General features: G+C 38.5%; 1 protein-coding gene across 4 annotated transcripts in view; it reads right to left on the minus strand.

Annotated features, from left to right (window-relative positions):
- Nucleotides 1-20,875, minus strand: part of TULP4 (TUB like protein 4) — a 152,211-nt gene extending 131,336 nt beyond the window's left edge. Inside the window, exon 1 of one of the 4 annotated variants that reach the window (XM_033056781.1) lies at nucleotides 20,805-20,875. The gene's annotated coding sequence lies outside the window, so the exon portion shown is untranslated. Of the gene's footprint in view, nucleotides 1-18,140; nucleotides 18,243-20,306; nucleotides 20,424-20,686; nucleotides 20,728-20,804 lie in introns of those variants that run through there. The other 3 variants (XM_033056782.1, XM_033056785.2, XM_033056783.2) reach the window with 3 other exon arrangements.
- Between the last annotated feature and the right edge of the window lie 3,068 nt (nucleotides 20,876-23,943).

The raw sequence follows: 23,943 nt of genomic DNA on the forward strand, positions 1-23,943 counted from the left end.
AAGAATTATTTCTTTTGGACAGCAAGACACATTTAAGTCAAGAAACCTGACAATTGCTGAGAAGCAGTGCAAGTGCAGATGTTGCAGCAGAGAGGGAGCTCCTGGTGATGCCTGCAAGCTGCACCACAGGTGTGAGAGGGACTGTGAGACGTGTGTGCGTGTGTCTGTGTATTTAAAAATACAAAAAGACAGGAGTTGCATTTTTCAAACAACTTAAGTTTCTTAGTCCTTGGCTTTGGGATGTAGAACTTAACTCTAGTCCTGGCTGTCCCTTAAATGTGCTGTAACTCAAGATTTCAGTCTGTGTTTGAGGACATGCATTCACCTCACAACCACTGCTTAGAAGTCCAGATGCAGAGCAGGGATATTCTGCCCTTGCACCAGAGAGATGCACAGCTTAAGAACAGCTTCATCTCCTCCCTCTACCCATCCTCTTTTGCTCCAAGTTCCGTGTTTTTTCCTCATGGTTCTGGAAGGTCATGTCAAGATCTCTGGGTTAAAAGGAGGCATATAATATAATGGAAACAGACTAATTCAAGGAGTGGTTGCTGTAGAGGCAACCTTGATAATCAAGAATCACTGAAGCTTCCTTTGTAAAAGTCAGGAGCTTTAAATAAATGCTTGGAGCAATGTAAAGACTTCTAGAAGTTGTTTCGCTACCAAGACTCAGAGGACACGAGATCAGCGGCATACACATGCCCTGCTAGGTGAATGATATTTTTTATCTGCTCTGTATTAATATGCCAGGTGTTGACTGCTCACCTGTCCAGACAGAAGCAAGGAGGTCAGCAAGACACAGGTGTCCACCAGGCACAGGCATGTTCTGGTGAGTGAGTTGAAGGCAGGAAGGCAGATCTGAACCTAGGTAAATTCACAGAGCAGTCCAAGTAGTTCTACTTCATGTACTCTCATGAAGACTCCACAATTCTCTCTTCATACTGGTTTAGCTCCTACTAGATATATGAAATATCTAGGTAGATATACTAAAATACAAAATTTTGAAGTGGGGATAAGAAATAGCAGTGTGCTATTCCTCATGCATGACTGGGACACTAAAACCTTCCTGTTCAGAGGTCCATAATAGTTACAAATTACCATTTGCAGAGGTATTCAGGGGGAGGATGGTTATCAATGACTATGTCTTCTATTATCTTAAACACGAAAAATAAATGTGTTAAAAGGATCACAGATGAAAATGAATGAACATAAAAATGGCTGCAAAAATTCCAGAAAAATATATTCAAGGAGCAACATGAGTTATTTTAAGCAGGAATTCTGAATATTTCATTCAATGCACTCTGTACAGCCACCAGATAGCGGTTGCCTCTAACTCTAATCTCTACAAAACTATGAAAACGTTCTTCCATTGAATAAGTAGTCACGTTTCATCAAGAAAGTCAACAAATGTTGCAAATTAGTATGAGGTTTTTGAGGAAAGGTAATATTCTCATTACTTGGCAGCTAGTGCTATAATCAATTTTATTTTGTTGTTTTTATCCCCGTGAAGTTATATACATGAAGTAATTGTCAAACTATCTGAACCCAATTATTTTTCTTCCTCAACAGGAAACTCTCTCCATGTCTCTTTAAATGCACCTTTACCTAACCTAATCAAAAGGGAAGATTCATCATCACAGTAAAATGTGTATCTTTTAGATAAACACTCACACAGAGCTAATGCATGCACATACAACTAAAGCTAAAGTTATGCATGACTAAACAAGAGAAAGAATGCAGGTGTAGGTTTTTTTTTCCTTTGGAGTTTCTTCTTTTCCATTGCCAAGTTTCACCTTACTGCCTTTAGCAAGGAACACAAGGATCTTCAGAGGAAGACAGTAAACTTTCCAAAATAGCCAGAGGAAAGATTGATTTGGTTGAAGAATATCTGCTTCATACATTTTGTACTTCATTGTGGAAACTTGGATTTGAAAAAGTAATATGATTGCATTTCGTAGATGACGTGCTACTTAGCAGACAGCTTCTGCTAAATCTGACAAATATAGGTCAGAGTCCTGAAATCACACTTTACTCAAGCACGCTTCGCCTTTTCTAGGCAAAAGTAATAATAAGACAAAAGCAATCTGAGGTCATTTCATAACATAATTTTGATGTAAAATTTTATAGCTAGCTTACATAGTTATTTTTTTCTTTCTATGCCTAAGATCACTATATATTTAGACAAGCCTATTTCAGTACAATTTTTTTTAGTTAAATAAGTACTTAATGAAGTACCTCCAGAGCTCTATGAAAGCCCAATACTTACTATGTTAAGAGTTTTGGGAAGAGGTGAAAAAGCAGAACAATCACAGAAAACAAACAATATATAAGCAACCCTGATCATTCCCTCTGTAAAACTCAACATCTGTACTGAAGGTTCAACATCTGTATTAAAAAAGCCCGCTTGCAAACTTGTGTAAGGAAAATTCTGCTGCTTTTTCTGGTAAGCAGTTTGGCAAGGTAACATCATAATCTTGCGGTGTCAGTCATCCCCTTGAGCTTACAAAGTCTATTAAAACAAATTACATGAAAACATCATTTTCAGGATTTCAATTCAGTAGCTTAAGAGGATCAGGATATTCCAGGTCCCTCTTAGATTAAGGAGCATAAGACAGTACAGTACTTCAGTGTCTAATGCTGAAATGACACCTTAATACATTCTCCATTAACTGTGTATTATTCACAGACCTCATAATAACAGGTTACTATGAGGAAACTACATGCTTTGTTGTTACCTCTATTAGCTAGATTACAATGAATTCAGCAGCTCCACATCTGCTTGAAACTGATATTACATTTGACCTATAGCCAATGGATGCACAAGACAAACATTAGAGAAAAAGGTTAAAATAGTATTTCATAAAATATTTTCATACAGTGCTTCTGAAATTAGGTAACTTAATGATATTGTAATAAAATTCTATCCCAGTAACTAAATTACATATTACTTTTCACTCACTCGTCTACTGAATGACAGTAAGAAACAAAGATGATGAACATACAGAAATTACAGTATCAGAATACAAAAATTCTATTCCTAGCTATTAAAATAATTAAATACCTAAATTAAATACGGAAAAATCTAGTTACACAGTGACTCTAAAACCTCAAATAATACTGACGCTGATTTCATTGGATTGTCAACCTAACAACTCACTACTTGGCTGCTTGATTAAAATGGTGCAAGATATTTAAAAAAACCCAAACAAAAATATTATACTTAACACATAATCCACAGATTATATGTTTGCCTGAAATCAGTCTTATTTCTTTTCTAAAAAGACATAAAACAAGATTTACATTACATGTAAATATATTGCCTTGTTTATGCCTGTACACCTTCACAGCAGAGTTGTTTTACTGCTGCTGCTACTTGTCCTTACATCTTGCATCCTTACATTGTAACATATTTCTCTTGTAAAAGGGATTGTGTAATGCTTGTGCCACTGGTCAAAACAGAATGTGGAAAGGTTGCTAGGAATATCTACGAGGGAAAAAAAATAACACTCATTACATTCCTAGGATGAGAAATTCAGTGTATTAATAAAACCACAAATCCATAAGACAGTGCAAGGAGATGGCATACACCATTCCAAGAATATTAAATAACCCTGACATAGAAGTGAGTGGACAAATATTCCACAGTAAGCTTGCAAAAAGCAAACCCCTAGAGGCAATTATCATACAGGAACAAATAATCTTACCAATTAATGCACCTGAGAGATATGTAATATGTCAGTTTTATTTTTATTCCCCTCAGTGTCAATACCACAGTAATCCTACCAGAATCTATGACTAAGAATTGGAATAAACAACATTTTACTGAGGGATAACCCATAAAACAAATATTCCATTCTTTCCTGTCAAATCCCTACTGTACACAAAATCCTTAAGCAACTTAGCCACAAAAAATCCCACACAAATGTGACATTTGAGGGCCCTGCAAACAAAACTAAAATTTCCTCCCCCTGCTCTCAGGAACGATCAAAGCATAGCACTACACTTAAGAAATCTCTAACACTTCTTTGTTTTTCCCATCCATGTAGACTGAGATATTCTACCCTCGGTATTTTAAGACAGCTATAAATTATCTGCAAAGCCTATCTGGTCTGTTTAATTATCTTGCATATAATTTTTTATTTCTATTGGCTAAGTAGGTAGGAGGCAGTATTAACAAGTTTCATGGATGTTTCCTCCCCATAAGAGTAAAATGACAATAAAATAATATCATTTCCAATCCTTACAATTTTGCTTCAGATGCTAATTGGAGTTAAATACTTTCTGAAGTCATAACCAATGTCAGGAGAAAAGGCTGGAAAGTTATGCTATGTTGATTGAAGCTAGAGAAGCCAGAGCTCACATTAAAAAAAAAAAAAAAACAGTTAAATTGATTTTTCAGTTGACTGAAACCAGTAACATAGGTTTTTAAAAATCTAACTCACAAGCTTTATTTTGCACTTGCATGTTTCCCAATTTTCATTTCAGATGAAGAAATCCATCTTACAGAAAGCAATATGAACCATAAAATGAATCAAGACACTGCTAGATTCTACAGAGACACACTAGAGCAATGCAGAACTGCAGGGATCTGATTACAGACTCTTCTTCCAGGCAATCAGTCCCCCACTGGGATGGGGAGCACATATGCTGGGGATGTTCTACAATAAAACAATTGTTTCTTATGTAGAGCCTTACAGATGTTGCAGGATTATTCTCTCTCAATGTTTCAGCATTTTATCAAAAATTTTAAGCAGAGCATAGCAAGGCATTTACTGTTTAATAACATTACCTCACGTAATGTGTTCTGTGATTCTTGGATCTGTTGCTTTCATTGCAAGAGCCAAAAGCCAAACTACAAAGCAACTGCTCTGGATTGATAGGGAATGTCCTTTATTGCTGCTTCTCAGAATAGCATCCAGATCAGCAAGAGCTCCAGCAGACTAAAAGTAAACCCAAGCCTATTTCCTGGAAGACCATATGTAGATGCAGAGAAAAATTGGGATATGTACAGGTCATCAGCTCTGTTCAACGTTTATTGTTTCTCTTGCTCTGAAGCAGAGCTACAAATAACTGACACCTCACCACTTTCAAATGAAGCTTCTATAATTACTTTGCTATGCCCTATGGAAACACTACTGGGTTTCTCATAGCAACCTTCAATGACTCAGAGAGCCTTGCTCTTACCACAAAATTACTAAGAGAGCTTCATCCATCTTCAACAGAAGAGCCAGTACATGACTGGCAGAGTCACCACTACCACTGGCAATCCAAGAGTTTTATGACATCTTGCCTCTTCAGAAATAAAGTTTTATGGCCAAAGTAGTAGTACATTCTGTATAACGTAAGGTAGGATTGCTTCTGTTAAATCTCTCACACCCTACCATGTCTCGAATGCACACACTACAGTCAGTTTAGCAACTCTGTCAGATAGGTATGCACAATTCCTTTCCAAAGGCCTGCAAGACAGCAAACTCTACAAAGAAACCTATGCCATAGAAAGACTTTTTAATCTCTGTAACCTCAGTGACCCACTCCAATTTCCCTTCCTAGGTCCACTTGGCTCTCAGCCCTGTTTTCACTGCCAGGTGCCCATCTGACATCTCCTTGGGTAGACTCAGTTTCTTAATACGCTACAAAATAACTATTTTAAAAAGTGAGAAATACTCTGTGGCTTTAGGGATTTGGATTAAATCATTGATTGATAAAATGAGTGTTGGAACTACAGCTAAGGAGCAGGCACAAGGAGACTTTTCAGAAACACGAAGATGTTAGTTCAGCTGCACCATGGAACTTCCTCCATGGGACAGAGCTGGAGACACATTAATACTGAAGGGAAAAATAGCATTCTCCATTAATAAGAAGGCAGAATTTAACATCACTGGCTTCTAGTCTACGGTATGATCCCATCACCCTTAAGCATAGCTCATCTGAAGTTTTCCAGTCTATTTCTATCTTGCTGCAAAACATTTCTGCCCATTTCTAGTCTGCATTAAAAAAAAAAAAAAAAAGATTAAGTGATTCTTCATTCTGGAACAATGGTCTCCTAACTGCCATATATGCCCCACTGACACAATATATGCACACATAAAACTGCAAGTACACAAGGTACTCTGAAGTGTTGTAAGACCCAGCCTAGAACAAGGTTGACAACAGTCCAAAATCTAATGTCTGTCTAATCTCCAACACTGCTGGGGATAACAAAAAAAATCCCCCCAAAAAAGTAGTATGTTAAAGGATTGCCTTTTAGGATTATTTTACAAACTCACAATGGTATCAAGTTGCTTTCAAAGAAAACTAGAATTCCATTTACAGAAACCCAAGGTTTACAAAATTTAGAGAATGTTACTAATGAAACCACACACTGGATGTTTTGAATTCATAAAATCATGTTTTTCATTGAAAATTAATTTGTTTTTAAATAAAAGGAAGAATTACCTTTAGCTTCTGACCTGAGGTGACTTTCTAGATGCTGAATTATTACATCAGTAGAAATAGCTGATCTCAACATCAAATTTCTTTTTTTTTTTACATTTTCTAAGAAGAAAACAATCCTTTTCAGTTTCTCCTTAGAAAAAAACCTGACATAAACTATACTGAAATAAACACAATTTTTCCTCTATGCCTGAAGAAAATCTGTTGCAAGCTGATCTGCCCCTTCAGCAAACTGAAACCAGTTATTTACCCAGCAATTTCCCTCATTTTAGTGATCTGTAGCACTTTTAAAACCTCAGCAAAAACATTTAAGCAATACATACTCACATTGTTTATTATTAAAGCCATTTTATTTCAATTTGACAACTTTTATGAAAGGTTAAATTTACTACAATAGACTAAGACAAAAACTCCTACTTAAAAATAGTGTATTTTTATATCCATTTTCAGCCATCCAGTAAATATTCTCTAACACAGCATAGTAAAAAAAGACTTGGCAACGCTGTTGCCATAGGCTCCCCTTCCATTACAGATCCATGTCTACACTTCCATCATAACACAAAAAGGTCCCAAATCTCAGCTGAGAAGCTAATAATGAAGATAAAACAAGCGAAAAAGCCAAATTCTAAAGTGAATTGCATGAGTTACAGGCACATACCCTCTTCTCACACTTCAGCAGTAGACCTGTGATAGTCTACCAAGTACAGCAGAAGAAGATAAAATGAGAAAGCCAGACTTAAACACATTTTGTCTGCTTTACAGACAAAAAAAAAATCCCTTTGGATGCATTAGTTTTATTTACTTAACGTTTCAGGGAAAACAGAATTTTCATAATTCCAATCTCAACATCCACAAGACTTCAGATAGATGAATATGGCATGAATAATGCATGTATCCATTCCATAACAGAAGTGCTATACAGAAATTTGTCTGTCTACTTCACCTCATTCAAGGCCACCTACTTACACACATGACAAGAAAAAACTGCAATGGTTGTTTGCCAAACCACGCAGTGTCACATGGCAGCAGTCAATCAGTCAGTCAGTCAGTCCGTCAGTCAGTCAGTCTCTAGAAGCTGGTTCCAACCACACCAGCGGCTGATCTGCTCTCCTCCAGCTGTGACATCAGGTCACGACACACATTATCCCAGTCATGCAGCTGATGGCGGAGCTGGAGGGAATCCCTCTAAGAGGAAAGCAAAGACAAAAGGAGCAAGTTTCCTTCTGGGAAAATGAGTTGAAATAAGGTCATACTGAAAAGAGGCAGGTGGTTCATAAGGTAAAAAGAGCACTAGATTAACATGTGGAAGTCATGTAGTTTTATCTTGAAGCAATGATGCTAAAGTTCTTGGCCAAAAGGCTCAAATCAGACTTCAGGCATGGTATCAATCACCTGGACTGAGTAAACAAGCCAGAAGTCTGTACACACATATTAGAGCATCATCAGCCATAAACTAGTACAAGGGATGATTAATTAGCTAAGTAGGGATACAGGGTTTGGGTGGAAGTGTGAGAATCTGTGTCCTTCAGACTCATAATAGTGTTTGTAAGACATTTTTACATTTAAAAAAACAAACAAAAACCACAACAAACTATACAAAACCAAAGCTACTGATGCATTTTTTTTATCTGCATGCTAATTAAATACTACATTGTTTGACATGAGAAATTATATGCTCATAAAATCCAGTATGCAAGGCAATTCTGTCTCCATAAATCAAACACTAAGTCCACATAGGGAGATAGGACTGTTTTATTTTAAAAATAATGTACAAACAGCAATTAAGCAAAACAGAGGAAAATGCTGAAGAAAAATTTAGGAGGGCAGCGATCCCCTTCATATTATTCCCCTAAAGACCCAAATGACAGAAATATATAATAGGTGTTTGCCATAAAAATATTATACAGATTGCATACTCCTGAGAGAAGAGTGTTATCCTCATACTGGATTATTTCCAGACATATATTTGGCTACTACTGTAACCACAAAACACGGTAGGGGGAACAGAATAGGACACACAAAAATACCTCTCTGACAGCCAATACATTTGTCTCAACCCGAAACCTGTGTACCTTTGTTTCATTTTCATTTTTGTGTGACACAAACATGCAACAATAACAACAACAAAAAACCAACAAAACCAAAAACAACCAACCAAACAAAAAAACAAACAAACAAAACAAAAAAACAGCAGTAGAAAGCAGAAAGAAATCTTTCCAGTTGATCAAGTTCCAGGTTCAGCAAAACACGTCTTTATATTCTCAAGGTATGAATACACTATGATACCCTGTTGATTGTGAGCATCACCACAAAGAGTCAGGGCATTTGACCAAAGGATGTCACTACTATACTATACTACACTATACTATACGATACTATACTCAACCAATTTCTATGATACAAAGGATCTAACAAGCACTGACAATCAACAATGTTTCTCCAGCTGAGAAAGCAGAATGCTGTGTGACAGTATTTTCAGGTTTTCCACTGACATCATGCTATGAAAGAGGCAACTGTCCCAAGGCAGATTCATACTTATCACCAGCATGAGAGAATGTCTTGTTTATAATCAGTAAAGATTTTTAATCTAGAGGGGGACAAAAAAAAAAGAAATTCAATATAGACTAAACAAACCTACTTGAGGAAAATCTGTCCACTTTGTCACTACATACCAGAAAAATCCTGCAGAAAATACTTCATATGAACGAGTGGTAGAGCAAATAATTCACAATTTGAAGTATCACGTTTATTAAGGCTTTGATCCTTCAAATAGTAGAGAGAATAGGACATCCCTATGCTGAGTCCAAAAACCTCAACATTAGAAGGGAGACTATGGCTTTCAGAGCAGTGCCCATACACCATTTTTTGTCTAAATACTGTTTTGGCCAGAGTTCTGGGCCTAAAATTTTCTAAAACAGTGAACAATAGGTCTCTGGCTCTCAGTTCACAGCAAGTGTGCTGCAAAGTGCACTAGAGAACCTAATGCTGCTAAACAATCTGTGCACTTCTTTGAGTTTTATTTGGTATGGTATCCAGCACCTTCTCCAACTTCTCCCTCCCTGTTATCACTTATTCTGCTTTAAAACAGAAAGCTTTGAAATATCCTGCAAGAAAAGCTTGAAAGAGAAGACCCGAGTACTGTGGTACAGGCCAGCGAACAAACATCACAGTCTAGAGAGCAAAAACCTCAACAGTCTCACTTTGAGGATCTGTGCACACCATCATCCACACAGCCGCAGGAGCCTGTCCTGAAAGAAAAACTCAAAATGCAGAGGGAAAAAGGAAGAAAAATTACAGTGCTATCCTCTTTTGATGAATTTAAATCCCTGAGAAATCCCTGAATTTACTCAGCTACTCAAAGAAGACAAGTAAACCTGCAATGACAAAGAATAAGTCCCTCAAAAAATAGAAAGAAAAAAGGATAGGTGAACAAGACATGTGAACAAAGAGAGGTGACAAGTAACTCAAGGTGAGACACACAGGGAGCTTCACACCACAACTTGAGAAACATAGTGAAGAAAATTATCGCAAAAGAAAACTATTTTGTTCATTGCATTTTTCACGGCATATTTCATTCATTCAGGCGAATTTCTGAATAAACATTTGCACCAAAACACCCGTAAGCCACAAAAAAAGAACCTTCTTGACTTTTCTTACTCCTCTCTGTGACCTGAGGAATTTAATATTTGCCTCTTTGCCTGGAGTACAATTTTCTTCTTCACAAGGTCTCTGCCTATATTCAGACAGCAGAAAACAGCAGGCCTATTAACAATGGGCTGTGTGAGAGCAAGCCTCACACACATATAATGAATTTATATCTCACCTCCTCTGAAAGGAACACTAGTTTAATGTAAGCACTCATCTTTGCATGTAATCCAAAGACAGCACTGTGTGGAACTTCAGACTACATAACCCTAATATTTCATTTTCACCTCAACATTGATATCAATAAATCATATTTTGCATATTGTATACTACACTGTCCAAAAATAAATCTGGGGCATAATAGTTGAGTTAAGCATTAAAGAAAATTGTAACAGGAATTAGCAGTCTGTTCTCCAGAAACAATCTCAAACAGGTAGGCTAAGACTTTCCAACAAAAGAGCATCCCTGCTTTATTTGTACTGCTTGAGTAAATACAAACATTGCTAAAGGACTGCGAAAATGAAAACTCCCACAACCTTATATAAATATCTGCAGCCGAAAAGCGTCTCTATGAATAAAGCTGAATACTCTACCGATATATTTTCTACTACACAGCGGAGAATAAAATGCACTAACCTTTTTTTGCAAGTACACGCTTACCCCACACCAATGAATGAGTGATAAAGACTTGTCATTGCAAACTCCCAAACTCCCAATACACAGTACTCTAAGCTGTGGACCCCGTGATTCACTATCTGCTACAAATACCTAGAGGAATTTTTCAATACAAGTGCACTTCAGTGGATATGTTCAAATACATGCCCTATGTGGATACCTCATGCAGCCATGCACTTTTGCCACTATTAATAATATTTTGAAGTATTGTAGCTTTAGCAGTGTTGTTCTGATGGTTTACAGATATTAAGTGACAAGCCAAGAGTTCACAGTCTCAATCAACAAGAACACCAGGAAATAAGGAGTTGCATAACAGTATTTATAGTTTCACCTGTCCCGTTTCAGGTCACTCTCTTTCTGCAACCTTTTTAGCTTAAGGTGTACCTAGACTAGTCATCTTCAGTTAAGTGAACATTTGGTTCAGTTCCAACTACACCATGATTTCTTTTAACACAACCCTGATATTTTGAACCCTTTATCCAGTGTCCTAGGAGTGCTCTATTAGTGTCAGTGATTCTAAGAAAAGAAGTAAAATAGCTTTATTTCCATTACACTGCTAAGTAAAAGAAAATTTAAGCATCTCAAGGCAATACAGAAGCTTGTGGTAGAACTGGGAGAGAAGTACAGGAGTCCTGTCTCCTAGTCTGTGCTGTAATCATCAATTAGTGAAAAAAAAAATTAAGTGCCACTTTAGACTGACATAGGTTTTGCTTTGTTTTTTTTTTCAAATCATTTCATCAGAACACCCATTTGCATGAGACTGCGATTGCGTTTTAAGTTGTACTCGCATGGCAGCAGCCTCCCATAACCTACTTCACCTTTCTAACCACAACACCCACTAGTAAACACCAAACAAGCTGAGGCAGAATCTCAAACACACCAGGAATTACTGGAATACCTGAGGTTATCAAAAGATAAGCATGGTTTCCCTTACAAAAACAATTCTGAGATCTGATCCAGAGGATGCATGCATTTATCTATTATGAAAGACTGGAAAAGAAGCCAAAATTCCTTAGGATGTCTCAAATGAAGGTAAAACTGAATCTAAAATGAAGGAAAAACAGGGCAGAAACCTTCTCTAAAAATAGATCTTACTGCGCAGTCAAATATGCCTGGATGCAATTGCTATTTATTTTAAAATTGGAGTAATTTTCCAGGTAGGATTTTAGATCAGCTAAGAGAATGACGTACTTCAAAACTAAACAAAAGAAACTCCCAAGATTTCTCTCCTGATCACATTTGCTATAAAGATGTGGAGGGAATCAGGAAGCAATAACAAAATGCAGTCTCTTGCCTGGCATTCCACAAAATCACAAAATTGTAAATTTCAATGAAGGCAAAGACAGTAACAATACCAACATCCAGGAAACATGGTCCTAACTCTTAACCAGAAAGACTGGAAGAAACTGTCCTAAATATTGAAAAATAATTTGAAATAAAAAACTTAACAAACAAATGAAAATGCACACAAACAGTACACCACACATGCCCCAAGCTCACAGCTTAATCAAGAGCACAAAATGAAAGAACTCATGTATTCCTTAGTAGGCTCTCCAGTGCTTTCTCCATTAAACCTGCATCACCTCAAGCCTATTCTTATCAAGTGTTATCACCCCACACATGAATGGGTGCACTTAAAGAAGTCATTAGGGACAATAAAACAGAAAACAAGCAATGTCAGCACTTAAGGATTTTCCATTCAGCCCTTCCACGCGAGTCCTGTCAGCGAAGAAGACAACCCAAACCTCTTAGGATACTCCAAGGCAGAAAAGTTATTCCAGAACTTTAGCAAGTGTTAGGCTCAGAAAGCCATGACATCTTAAGCCTCCACACAAACAAAACAAAGTAGAAGTCAATGTAAGTGAAAACAGACAGTCGCACATCACTATGGATGCTCAGTCATCAGGCATGATTCTTGTCAAAGCTGTGACAACACTGCTGGAAGCAAATCAGTATGAGCCAAATCCTCACAACACATCTGTCCCATTATGTCTTTCTTAACAAGAAATGGACAACAAGTAGCAAATCTCCTCCTGAAGGCACTATAAAAATTTTATTATAATTTCCCATGCAAAGGTCATTTCACTGGTTTAGGAGAATTTTCATTAAACAAATGTTGGCTATTTCTTGGTTTCCCTGTGAATCCTTGAATAATAAGGATGGACACAAATTCAAATACAAAGAAGGGAACAAAGTTTTCCTAGCATTTCTGGAGCTTTAACAAGTAATACTATTTTAAAACTACAAGAGCTTGTTCTGGCACCACAGCACCAGACAATCAAAGCACAAATATTTTCTCTCCAAGCCACCAGAAATACTTAAAGCAAACTCCAAAGGGAGAAAGGGAAGACAGCTATCCAACCTCTGGAACATATACTTCCTATGACAGAGACAAAAGACTTTACTGTTGCATCTCATGGAAATAGGAGACTATCTTTTATGAGATCTTGCAGCATTAATATATGATCATTTTTAGCCTGGAACAACCACCATACAGGTCCATCTGTTTTCTGCCTTAATAACTGCAGAACCAACCCATACAGTACTGAAAACGAAACCACATCATAAGACTTTTCTATACATCTTCTTCCTCAACTCTCAAGCTACAACAACACTCTCTTTTCAGTGGTGTCTCACTTAAACACTTAGAAGAAAGAGCAATTTCCAATTCCTTTATTAATAAAAGTATTAGTTTGTGGAGGGTTTTCTGTTATTGACTTCTAATTCATAACAATTAAGGAAACACAAAAAGTTCTCTGGAACTCCTTAATAGGATACAAAAGATGCAAAATCCACAGCAGCCAGGTTCTAAAATCCTTTCTTTAAAAGGTCATTGTGAATCCTACCTGTAAGACTCAATATAGTTATTAAATTCTCATACTGCTTCACTTCACCCCATTCCTGCACCTTCATCCCCCCTCTGTCATCCAGGTACTGGTTATTTATCCATCAGATAAGGGTATTTTTTGATAGAATATGTTTTCCTAAAAGACACAGTCATCAATTCACTACCTAATATGTGGATGAAATGTGACTTACACCTCATCTTTGCTCTATTTTATTTATGTCTTCTCTTCATGCCCATATCCTCTGTAGAAGAACATAACAGCACCTCTCTAATCAGAATTGTAGCATGTAGGCTGAGGAGTTTTTCAGGAGATGTTGCCATTTATGCTGCTGCTGTATTTACCCTGCATGAGTCCCTGAGCACAGGCATACTCCTAGCACAAGTACTGAGCTCAAATTATACTTTTTTATATAGCATACTTTCCTCAATCTTATTACAGGTCCAGTGAACAGTCTTTCAAATTCAAAAATTCTCTCTGCAACACTGGGAAATAACCTACATTGGATTTAATACATGTTCCATAGGGTTATTCTACTGGTATAAGGGAAGACAGAATATCTCCTCAGTGGGCTGGCACAATCTGGAAGGAATCCACCTATAAAAAGTCTGTAACTCAGAAAAAGAGGACTTAATTCTATGATTTGTATTTGCTTTTAATGGAACCTCTTGCTGCATCAAAGTTTTGGCTAATTTATAATATAATAAGACTAATTCTTGCTCATAGTGCTGTTTCAATTCACAATAAGACTTCGTATAGGTATCTTTAGAAGAACCATGTCCCTTCCCCCGCTGCTCTAATCTATTTTTAATCTATTTTATATCTTCATCTCCATTTTGGAAAAACAGCAAATGGTTCCAAACTGCATACCTGCAACATGAGCTGGTTTAATTTTATCCCTTGATCATTCATGCAAGTTAGCAGATTTTCACTGCATAGCTTCCAATGTCAATATAAAACATAAATGCATTTATTTAAATCTCTCCTAGAATTCAAAAACTTTAATTGTTTTGGCCAGTTAAATTCATGAACAGTGACTGGAGACAATGGAAGTTGCAGCCCCATTTTCTGATGACAAAAAATATAAACACATACATATATGTGCCATAAAGGATCTTTTGCTTAAGCATCAAACATCATTAAAGATCTAACAAACCCTACCAGATAAGAGAAGGAAGCAGAAATGCAAACCAGGGATAAGTCCACATCAAACTAGGAAAGTCCTCAACAGACTCCAGCCCAATCCAAGTCTGGAAATGCAAATCAAACCCATTTAATTTATATAATTATCATTACTTCTTTACAGATTAAGTGAAAGTTCCTGTACTGATCATAGGAAAGAGCCATTTCATTTACATGGTGTTCTGTTTCCAAATTTTTCAGGAATGTCTTTTTTGAATGACTAACGGCACAAATATGGATATAATACCGGTCATCGACTATCCAACTACAGAAAACTCCACTAGAACCTCAATCAAAACCTTCTTCAATCTTAAGAACTTTTCAATTACTTTCCACAGGTCAGCTTTTTATGCTCACAATGTTTCTACAGATAGAATTCATATACAGTAGATACGAAACCCATAGTCTTTACAAAAAGATACATTGCTAAGAGCAAAACCCACTATAAACATTTATCAGGTTCCATGTTAAGACGGATGCAAAGCATAAACAAATTGGACTTTACTCAAAGTGAAAAGAACTTTTATGAAGAGTCCTTTCTTTATATTTTGCAGTAAACAAGAATTTGCACACAAGGTCTGGCATTCCATGTGTTCCACATCAAGCACTCAACTTTATCTGTAGAAGTTTCTGATCAAATTCTACAAATTAAAAATAACATGGTTTTACATCAACCAAACTAAAGGAGAACTGTAACTCTTAAGCTGGCAACAGACGAACTAAAAATAGACATGTTAAAATTTTGTGATTTTTGTGTCACAGTATGCTGCAGATGCTAAAGGTATCAAGAGTTCAAAAAAAAAAGATGGCAAAAATTCACCAGAACTATTAAAACCCGAATGATTAAATACCATCTGCCCACAGACCCCTGAACTGCACCCTACTAGAACCCAGTGACACTTCCCTTCAGACACTCAGCTATTTGCACACGCTATAATACTCTGCCCTGGGTATCTGCTATCATTCACTGTTAAAAACAAGACACTGATGTAGAAACACCTCTGGTCTGAGCTGATATGCCATTCATAGGTCCATATTTTTGTGCCTGGGAAAAAAGAAGGTACAGTATCTAAAGCTGGTTCAACACCTACACTGTTCAAGTCCCTCATTTCCAAACACTATGTAGGGCACTTGTATGGCAGCCAAGATATTTATATAGTAACAGTTCTTAATATACTTACATGACTTGTGAGAGCTGGGGAAGACACCACAAGTATAGAACTCTTCCTCCTTCTCCCTTAGCTAAATTCACTCCCCCTTAAAAGTTTTGCTTAACACTTAAAATAGCTTTATGAGTAACGTTTTTTCTATTTTTATGCAACAGTAATTATTATACATACCCTCTATGATCTGCAAGACAGGATTTGTGTCAAGCTACCTTCTGTGTACTTTAATCAGATTTTAGATAGATAGATCTCTAGAGTTGTTTCATTTTTTAGTTATTTACAACTGAAAGGATTTAATAAAAGTCATCCCACCATTCCATCAGAATAGAGAGATCTGCTCTTTATAAAGCAGACATAGCAATAACATTGCTAGTAATGCTTGGATCAAGGTTGCCATTATATTAGATACTGCATTCAAAAGAGAATAAAAGTGAGAGTGCTTTCTCCCTCATTTAAGAATTTTGTGAGTTATGTTCTTTCTGCAACTAAAGAGTCTCCTGTGGACTATGATCCATCACAATCACAGCAGGCAGTCAACTTTTGCTTTTCCCAATAACTTTATTTGCTGCTTATTTTCAAAAACACTGTTCTTCATCATGTTCTTGCTATACGTCCAGATGGATTATTTTCTTGCATATTGTGTCCAACATATATGGCTATTTTTTGTGTCTTTTGTCTGCTTAAGTGATGCCAAATGGCTATGTGCATGGATTTGGCCAAATTTATTGTTCAAACTAGTGAAACGAGATATACGAGGATTTTATTTTGAAAACAGTTCAGCTGCTAGTTATTTGTTTCAACGAGTATTTTATGAAAAGAGTGTCTTCAAAGGAGAGGAATCTATTCCATGGCACACACAGAGGAGGAACTGATCGTAGGAATTGATGTGAGTACTGAGAAATGCTACATCTTTCTATTTTAGTGGGAGAGTCAGTCTTCAAGTAAATGTTTTTCAAAGAGTATTTTGCACTAGACAAGGACATTGGAGACTAATTCAAGCCCAGGGCACCAGGAAACTATGGTATGGTTACCAGCTGGGTCTGTTAGCTCTCAGACTAGGCAGCACACTACACAGCCCAGCTTTCCAATGGAAGGTTCTCCAGACCAGATTTGATATATTCTAGCTATCAAGGATACGGCACACAGCAGAGTAATACTGAGGCCTTTGATGGGTATGAACAAAAAGTGAAAAATACTATTGTGAACCATTTAAAAGATACTAAAGTTTAAAATACTGACAAATGATGTGAACAAAGGCATTAGTTAAAAATTACACAATAGAGAAACAGTGGATCAAATAATAAAATCATGGATCAAAATAAGAGTCACACAAAAACAGTGAGTACAACAACAGGCAATTTCTTCAAACTGGACTTCTCAAAACATTTCCTTTGGACCTTTTTCCAAATAAACCGAAACCACACAAACGTAAGTGAAATCTAGATGCGAGTCTGCCAACAAGAAGGCATTGTTTCTACAGAGAGCCAGCTGAAATCACAGACTATACCTGCCCAACTTCTGACAAACATTTCATTACAGCAGCTAAGCCATCGTTCTCTTTAATAAAAGGTTTACAACTCAGATCTAAGTTATACAAGCTTATATTTCTTGATAGCATTACACTGTCTAGGAATACAGTTCCCATATTATTTACCATATAGTACACCACACAGTTTTCAAATTATAATCTTTCCATTATCAAATCTGATATATTTCCTAAGTTGCACTTTATCCCTGAAAGACAATGATTTAATATATCATCTTGAATTTTAAAAAATCACCAACTTTTTGTTCCATTTTGCCAAGTATCAACCCAGCATAAGACCGCAAGTCCTAAGTAACTACGAAAAAGCTCCAATAATATAATTAGCAATAATCAACTGCACACCCAACTGATAGAGACAGTTGGAAAGTCCCTTAAAGATTGATACTTCACGTCCCTAGCATCAGAAGTTGTTCTGTTACCAGATGCTTTACAGAAATGAGACACTGATGGTGACTAAAAAAAACCAAAAAAAAAATCAAAGATTCTGCACCATTTCTACCAGTTCTACCATAGACAAAGCAAAACACGTAAGATACGAGGATGCAACTCTCTCATTCACACACTTCTTTTTATCCCGATTGCTATCAAGAGACACAGACAAACCCCAGAGCAGACAAGCTCCCTGTTAACTGGAGAGTGCACCATTAGTACCTGGATCATCCTAACAGGAGCTGTCCTGAAGCATTTTCTAACTCATCAATGAATTTAGTTAAGCCTTCAGCACGGTTTCTTCTGACATGAGGAAGAGAAGTCTATTCTCCACAAAGCACAGGCTTAGCTTCCAACACTGGCATGGCAGGTACGGTATGAAATTACCTCAGTCATCATTGAATGAAATAAAAATGCTACAACAGAAGCAGAAAGGTGAGCTTGATGGGGGTTTATTGAAAAAAAAGCTTTAAATTAAAAAGTTCTGTTTTTATTATTAGACCTTCTCATAGAGCTTCTTGCAGTGATCACAGGCAGTGATCTCTTTAAGAGCACTAGATAACATGCTAATAATTACCTGAAAAATAACTACGCTGAATTCTTTTGCAAGGTGCTTTGAGACCTACTAATGAAAAGCAATGCTAAAAGCTGGGTATTATAAGTATGCATAAAACATAAAACAAGTACAACTTTTTCTAAAGGCTAGCTATAAACAAAACTGATTTTATTTGAAAGTTCAGCTGAATCAATCAATTTTTTGTGATAAAAATGAATCAGCTGCACTACAACAGCTTTCTTGGTACAAGTTCAAAACAGAACCATTTAAATCTATTCACTGCCTTACTGAAGGAAATAAACTGAACATTTTAAACTGTCCATCATGGACTCAGTATAGTTCAACATGAGCAGGGTTTTCATAGAATAATGAAATGCGTTAAGGTTTTTACAATGAACATCTGTTGACTAGGTGAGAAATCCAGTCTGTTGTCAGAAGCAGTGATACAATGTACAAAAAAATAAATTCTCTATGAAAATCATTCATAACAGTTATAGTTGTCAGTTTTCTAAGCTATTTTTAATCTTATAAATAGCTATCTATATATACTATCAACCCACTACCTCCCTTCAGCCCCCAAGAAACTGCTAATGACCTTCTTACAAAATTCCATTGGGGGCGTGGGGGAATATGCAGTTTTTTGAAATAGCTCTACTTTGCCTGACATTCACACTGCCTGTGAGAAATGAGGCCCACTCGTGCAAATGTTCCTTATAAGAGCAATCAGGTTAGGAACAACTGGCATGAAGCTATTTCTTGAATTAGGATTACAGGATCCACTTGATAGCTAGCATTCCCAGGGATCACCATGATTTTGCTACTGTGGAAAAAATCTGTGATGGTATACTCAAAATAATGTTACCAGAAATCCTGATGCAGTGAGACAACAATTTAACTCTTTAAGCTTAAGTATAAACAGTTAAATGTCAATGGTTCATATGATCATCTCCAAAGCTGTCAATGCTGTATTATGGTAAAACACTTGCTATTTTGATACAGCTCTTACTGTATTTCATTTTACTAAACAGTTACTATAAGACTTAAATTTTGCAAATTATTTGTAAAAACAAACATTAAGAAACATTTTTTTATTTACAGTTTTCATAGGTACAGAAAATATCCACTGCAAATACCCTTTACCTATACAAAACACAGGATGTTGCTCATGAATCAGTAATGCCTGGACAGGCTAATTTAATCCTGGCAAAATGAAATTGCCTATGACAATAATATATTATCAATTGTGGATTTTTAGAGGTAAACATTTTCTATTAAGAGGCATTTGTTTTGTTCTTGTTTGAAAAACATGTATATCTAAGCCAGGGGCGAAAAAGGACTCTTAAATACAAAAACATCACATTTGACTCAGGCAATCCCTTAACCTCAGATTGCTGGAGGCCTGGCTGGTTTCCCAAAGAATCACAGCACGCTCACCCTGTTGTTACGGTGCTTCCTAAGCATCTGCTATGTGCCACTGGCAGAAGCGGCAATCCAAACAAGCCAGACCTTTGATCTCACCCCATACAGCTGATCTTAATTGTCTGTTCTAACAGTCTCAGTCAAATTTAAGCACTGGACTAGCAAGCGATTCCTGCACTTTTTCGGAAACCTTTAGGAAGCCAAGGTGCTGGAACACGTTCGCACACAGACGCTTGCAGAAAGGCACGGCGAGAAGACACAACACAAAGAACGCGAAGGAGTTGCGCTCCCTCGGCGGATCTCCGCACATCGCGGGGCACGACTCCGAACCGTGCGGGCCCCCGCTAAGGCGGGGGCACGAGAGGAACGTAACGGGAGGGGAAAAAATCGAAGAAAAATACAAAAATATTTACAAATGGCAGCGCTGCGGGCGGTGCACGGAGAGTCACAGGTGATGCCGGAGCCAGCGCTTCCCTCCCCGCCGCCGCCCGGGGCTCCCGGACCCCCGGGCCCGAAGCCGCAGGTGTAAGGGAAGGACGGGGGCTCCAGGCAGCCTCCCGCCCGCGCTCCCGAGGCTCATGCCGGCCGGTGCCCGCCGGGCGCGGGGAAACCGCCGCGAGAAGGACGCGGCTCACGGCACACGGCGGACGCGCACGTCCCGGCGGCGCAGCGGGACCCCCGACCCCGGGGAGCGGGACCGCCCTGCCGCCGGCCGGCGCCCCCCGGAACAAAAGGAAAACAGCCCCGGAGCCGCCCGCGGCCCCGCGCAGCGCCCGGCCCATCCCGCACTCACCTCGGCGCGGCAGCGGCGGCGGAGCGGGCGGCGGCGACTCGCGCCCGCGGGCTCCCCCCCTCCCGCTCCCTGTTTCCCTCCCTCCTTCCCTGCCCGCCCTCCCGGCTCTGTCTCTCACCGCTCCCGGAGCGGCGGCGGCGGCGGCTGGGCCCGGCTCCCCCGCCACGTGACCCCGCCACGTGACCGCCGCCCTGCCCCGGCCCGGCTCCGCCCCCGCCGCCCGCCCGGCCGCGCCGGGATGTGCCTGGATGTGCCGGGATGGGCCCGCCGGGAGCGGGGCTGGCCCACAAACCTGGCGGGGCCACGGCGGGGAGCAGCCCGTGTGACGGGGAAACAGCCACAGCACGTCCCTGTGCCCACCCAGCGCCTCACCGCCCCGACCGCCCGCTGGAGCTCAAATCACAATAGCGGGCGTGATGTGACAACAAAGCGCTGACAGCGGGCGTGCCCCGCCTGCTTTCAGGGCTGAGAGAGAAGGAAAGTAAGGTGGTGCCAGTATCTGGGCCATCGAGCCCCATCGCGTACTTGACACTCCTCTCTGCAAGAAACACAAGCGCTGTAATGCTGCATTTTTGACTCACACCAAACGCCACAGCGAGCAAAAAATTAATTGTGCTGACCAGTGTCCCATGCTAAGCGTAACCTTTGCTACCAGAAAATAATGCTTTGAGTAATGGGTCAAGGAGGTGTCTTGTCGGAGAGAATGCCTTTATCCTTCAAACTTAGAAATTCAGGATACAATCCAGAGATACCAGCACTACAAGAGCTGGGGGAGCCTCAGTAAAAGCTAACTCTGATGCTGTATTCTGGTATCCCGTTCAAAGCACATCCACTTTGTTCAGAAAGAAGCAACGAAATGCCTGCACGTAAAAGGTGTGAAGCACTCAGTAGTGTAAGGAAACCCAGGAACAAGCTGCAATTATCAGCTGTAGAAAAGCCACCAAGGAATAGTACATGGGGAACAGGTAGTGAAAAGGCCCTATCCGCTGCTGGCTTTAGTAATCAAAACTTACAGACCATTTCAGAAACTACAAAGGTAAATATTTTTCATACCATTGCCTAAAGCTCCGTAGGGATTTTATCTTACAACCCATAGCAAGAAGGGGCCAAACTTTACGTGTGCAAAAATCTGAAAGACTGAAGCCCGAGATAATGTGTTAGAGTTGGGTATACATTTTGTTTCCTAATAAAATTCTCACTTAGAAAAAAAGTTGCTCTTTATTGAAGACTTTCAGTTACACTACACAGCTAAACCCTCTTAACAGATCCTATAGCTAAAGTGCAATAAAAAACTGTCAGGCTCCATTTTTGGGTGCAGGACAGAGTTGTTATCAACTGGTGAGCTGTGAAGACCAGGGGTTCTTCCCTGAGTTGCCCACTGGATGTCTTCACAAAACAGCCATCACCACAACTGGTAGGCTTATATTTCATATTTTTCAGTAGAAACTCTGAGGAGCCAGAAAAGTTGAAACCATGGTTCACTCAATTCTTGTGTCTGACTTCAAGCTATGTGTGTCTTAGCTCAATTCCTAGTTTATTTGCCATCATAAGGATTATTAAATTTGGGTAGTAAAGCCAATAAAATAAAAAAAAACCAGAGAGGTTTGCAAAACACCATTAATTGCCTCTGTAATTCTGTCCTCTTCACCCCAGGCACATTAACTGTGATGCACCAGTGTTGCCCACTAGTCCATTCTAAGCTCCATTAGTAGTTGTGGCTGGTTCACAATCACAAGAGAAATCTATGTTTGGTAGTTGTCCACCAGCCTCTACACACTATGACTATGACTGATACTTGCAGGAGTCCCATTCATTCTGCACCCTTGTATGTTGAAGAGTGAAGGAAAATACATAGGAAGATGTTTGTTCCATCTCAGTCTATCCACACAACAGATTTGTTTTCCAAAAATTAATTTACACAGACACATCAGAGTCCCAGGAACTAGAACCAGATTCTTCAGGCGTTCAAACCTTGCAACAGCCCCCTCTTTTTCATCTGCATATATGAATCAACAAGATCTTTTCCATTTTGGGGGTGCACTACAGCATTCCTCCATGTGCAGAAGGGAAGCTACAGCAATCTCAGACAAAGTCCATAATTTGAGTGAGTGGAACCCAGGAGTATCCTTACAGATAAGACAAGGCCTCATTTTCCAAATTGAAAATTGAAGTTAAAATCTCTACTGTTCATAGCAATAGAACATGGTTTTGTAGCTTGCCTACGGGACAATGTTGCTGCAGTGCAAATGCAACAAGAGATCACACTTGGGCAAATACCACTATTGTATTGTATCAGGTTTGTGAAACTACTTTGTACTTTCTTGAACCTCTTTTTACTGTGACTAAAGATACTTCTTTAGGATATTGAAGCATTTTAAAGCAACAGTATTTTTTGAAGATACATACAATACATATAAAACCCAAAGGAAATAGACAACCTTTTCCTTCACTAGCCCACTCATCCCATCCTCCTCCAGTTTACTAAGTCTGACCTGAAGTACCAGTTCATTAGATTATGGTGCTAACAGTATAAACATTTCAATAATCCAACTGCAACATTTAATGCAACTTCAGCAATACAAATTAATAGAAACATTAACCTAAAATTATGTTATCAAAATCATCATCTCCTGCACCGTTGTTAATTTTATTACAAAGTCTAAAAACCCTACCTTTTTTTTTTCATTTGGGTTTTTTTGTTGTTGTTGTTGTTTTTGTTTGTTTGTTTCTTTGAATGGTTCTGCTCAGTTCTCGGTATTACTGACATAAAGAAAAGCTTAGTTGCTTAGCCAGCTTGACTGGATAATAAAGATCAGTGAAGTAACTGTACAGAAAAATTTGTAAATTAATTTTGTTATTGGAATATTGTGAATTTAAAGTCAAAGGCAAATAGACATGTTCTTTCAGAAGGAACTCAGCTCTGTTTCAATCATAACCAGGCCTATGCTCATCCATTTTACCCAGCTGAGAGTAAGCAGTTACTTTAATATCTATCCATTTCTGTAATTCATTAATCCCATATTCACAACCCTCTAAGGAACCAAAGGCTGGCCTCTGTTTCAGAAAGACTTCCTTGTAATATCTCCTTTATTTTTAAAGGCAGATACCATTAAAAAAACTGGTAATGACCCTTCATGAAGGCAGATGATAAATCCCATTTGTCTGCAAACAACTATGCAAACTCTTTTTGAATGTCTTTTTGGTTTTAATTTCAAAACCATGAGAAAATCTTCAACTCACCTTCCTTGTTCTGCCCA

This window comes from Catharus ustulatus, chromosome 3 (genome assembly GCF_009819885.2).
Source record: "Catharus ustulatus isolate bCatUst1 chromosome 3, bCatUst1.pri.v2, whole genome shotgun sequence".
Taxonomy (NCBI): domain Eukaryota; kingdom Metazoa; phylum Chordata; class Aves; order Passeriformes; family Turdidae; genus Catharus; species Catharus ustulatus.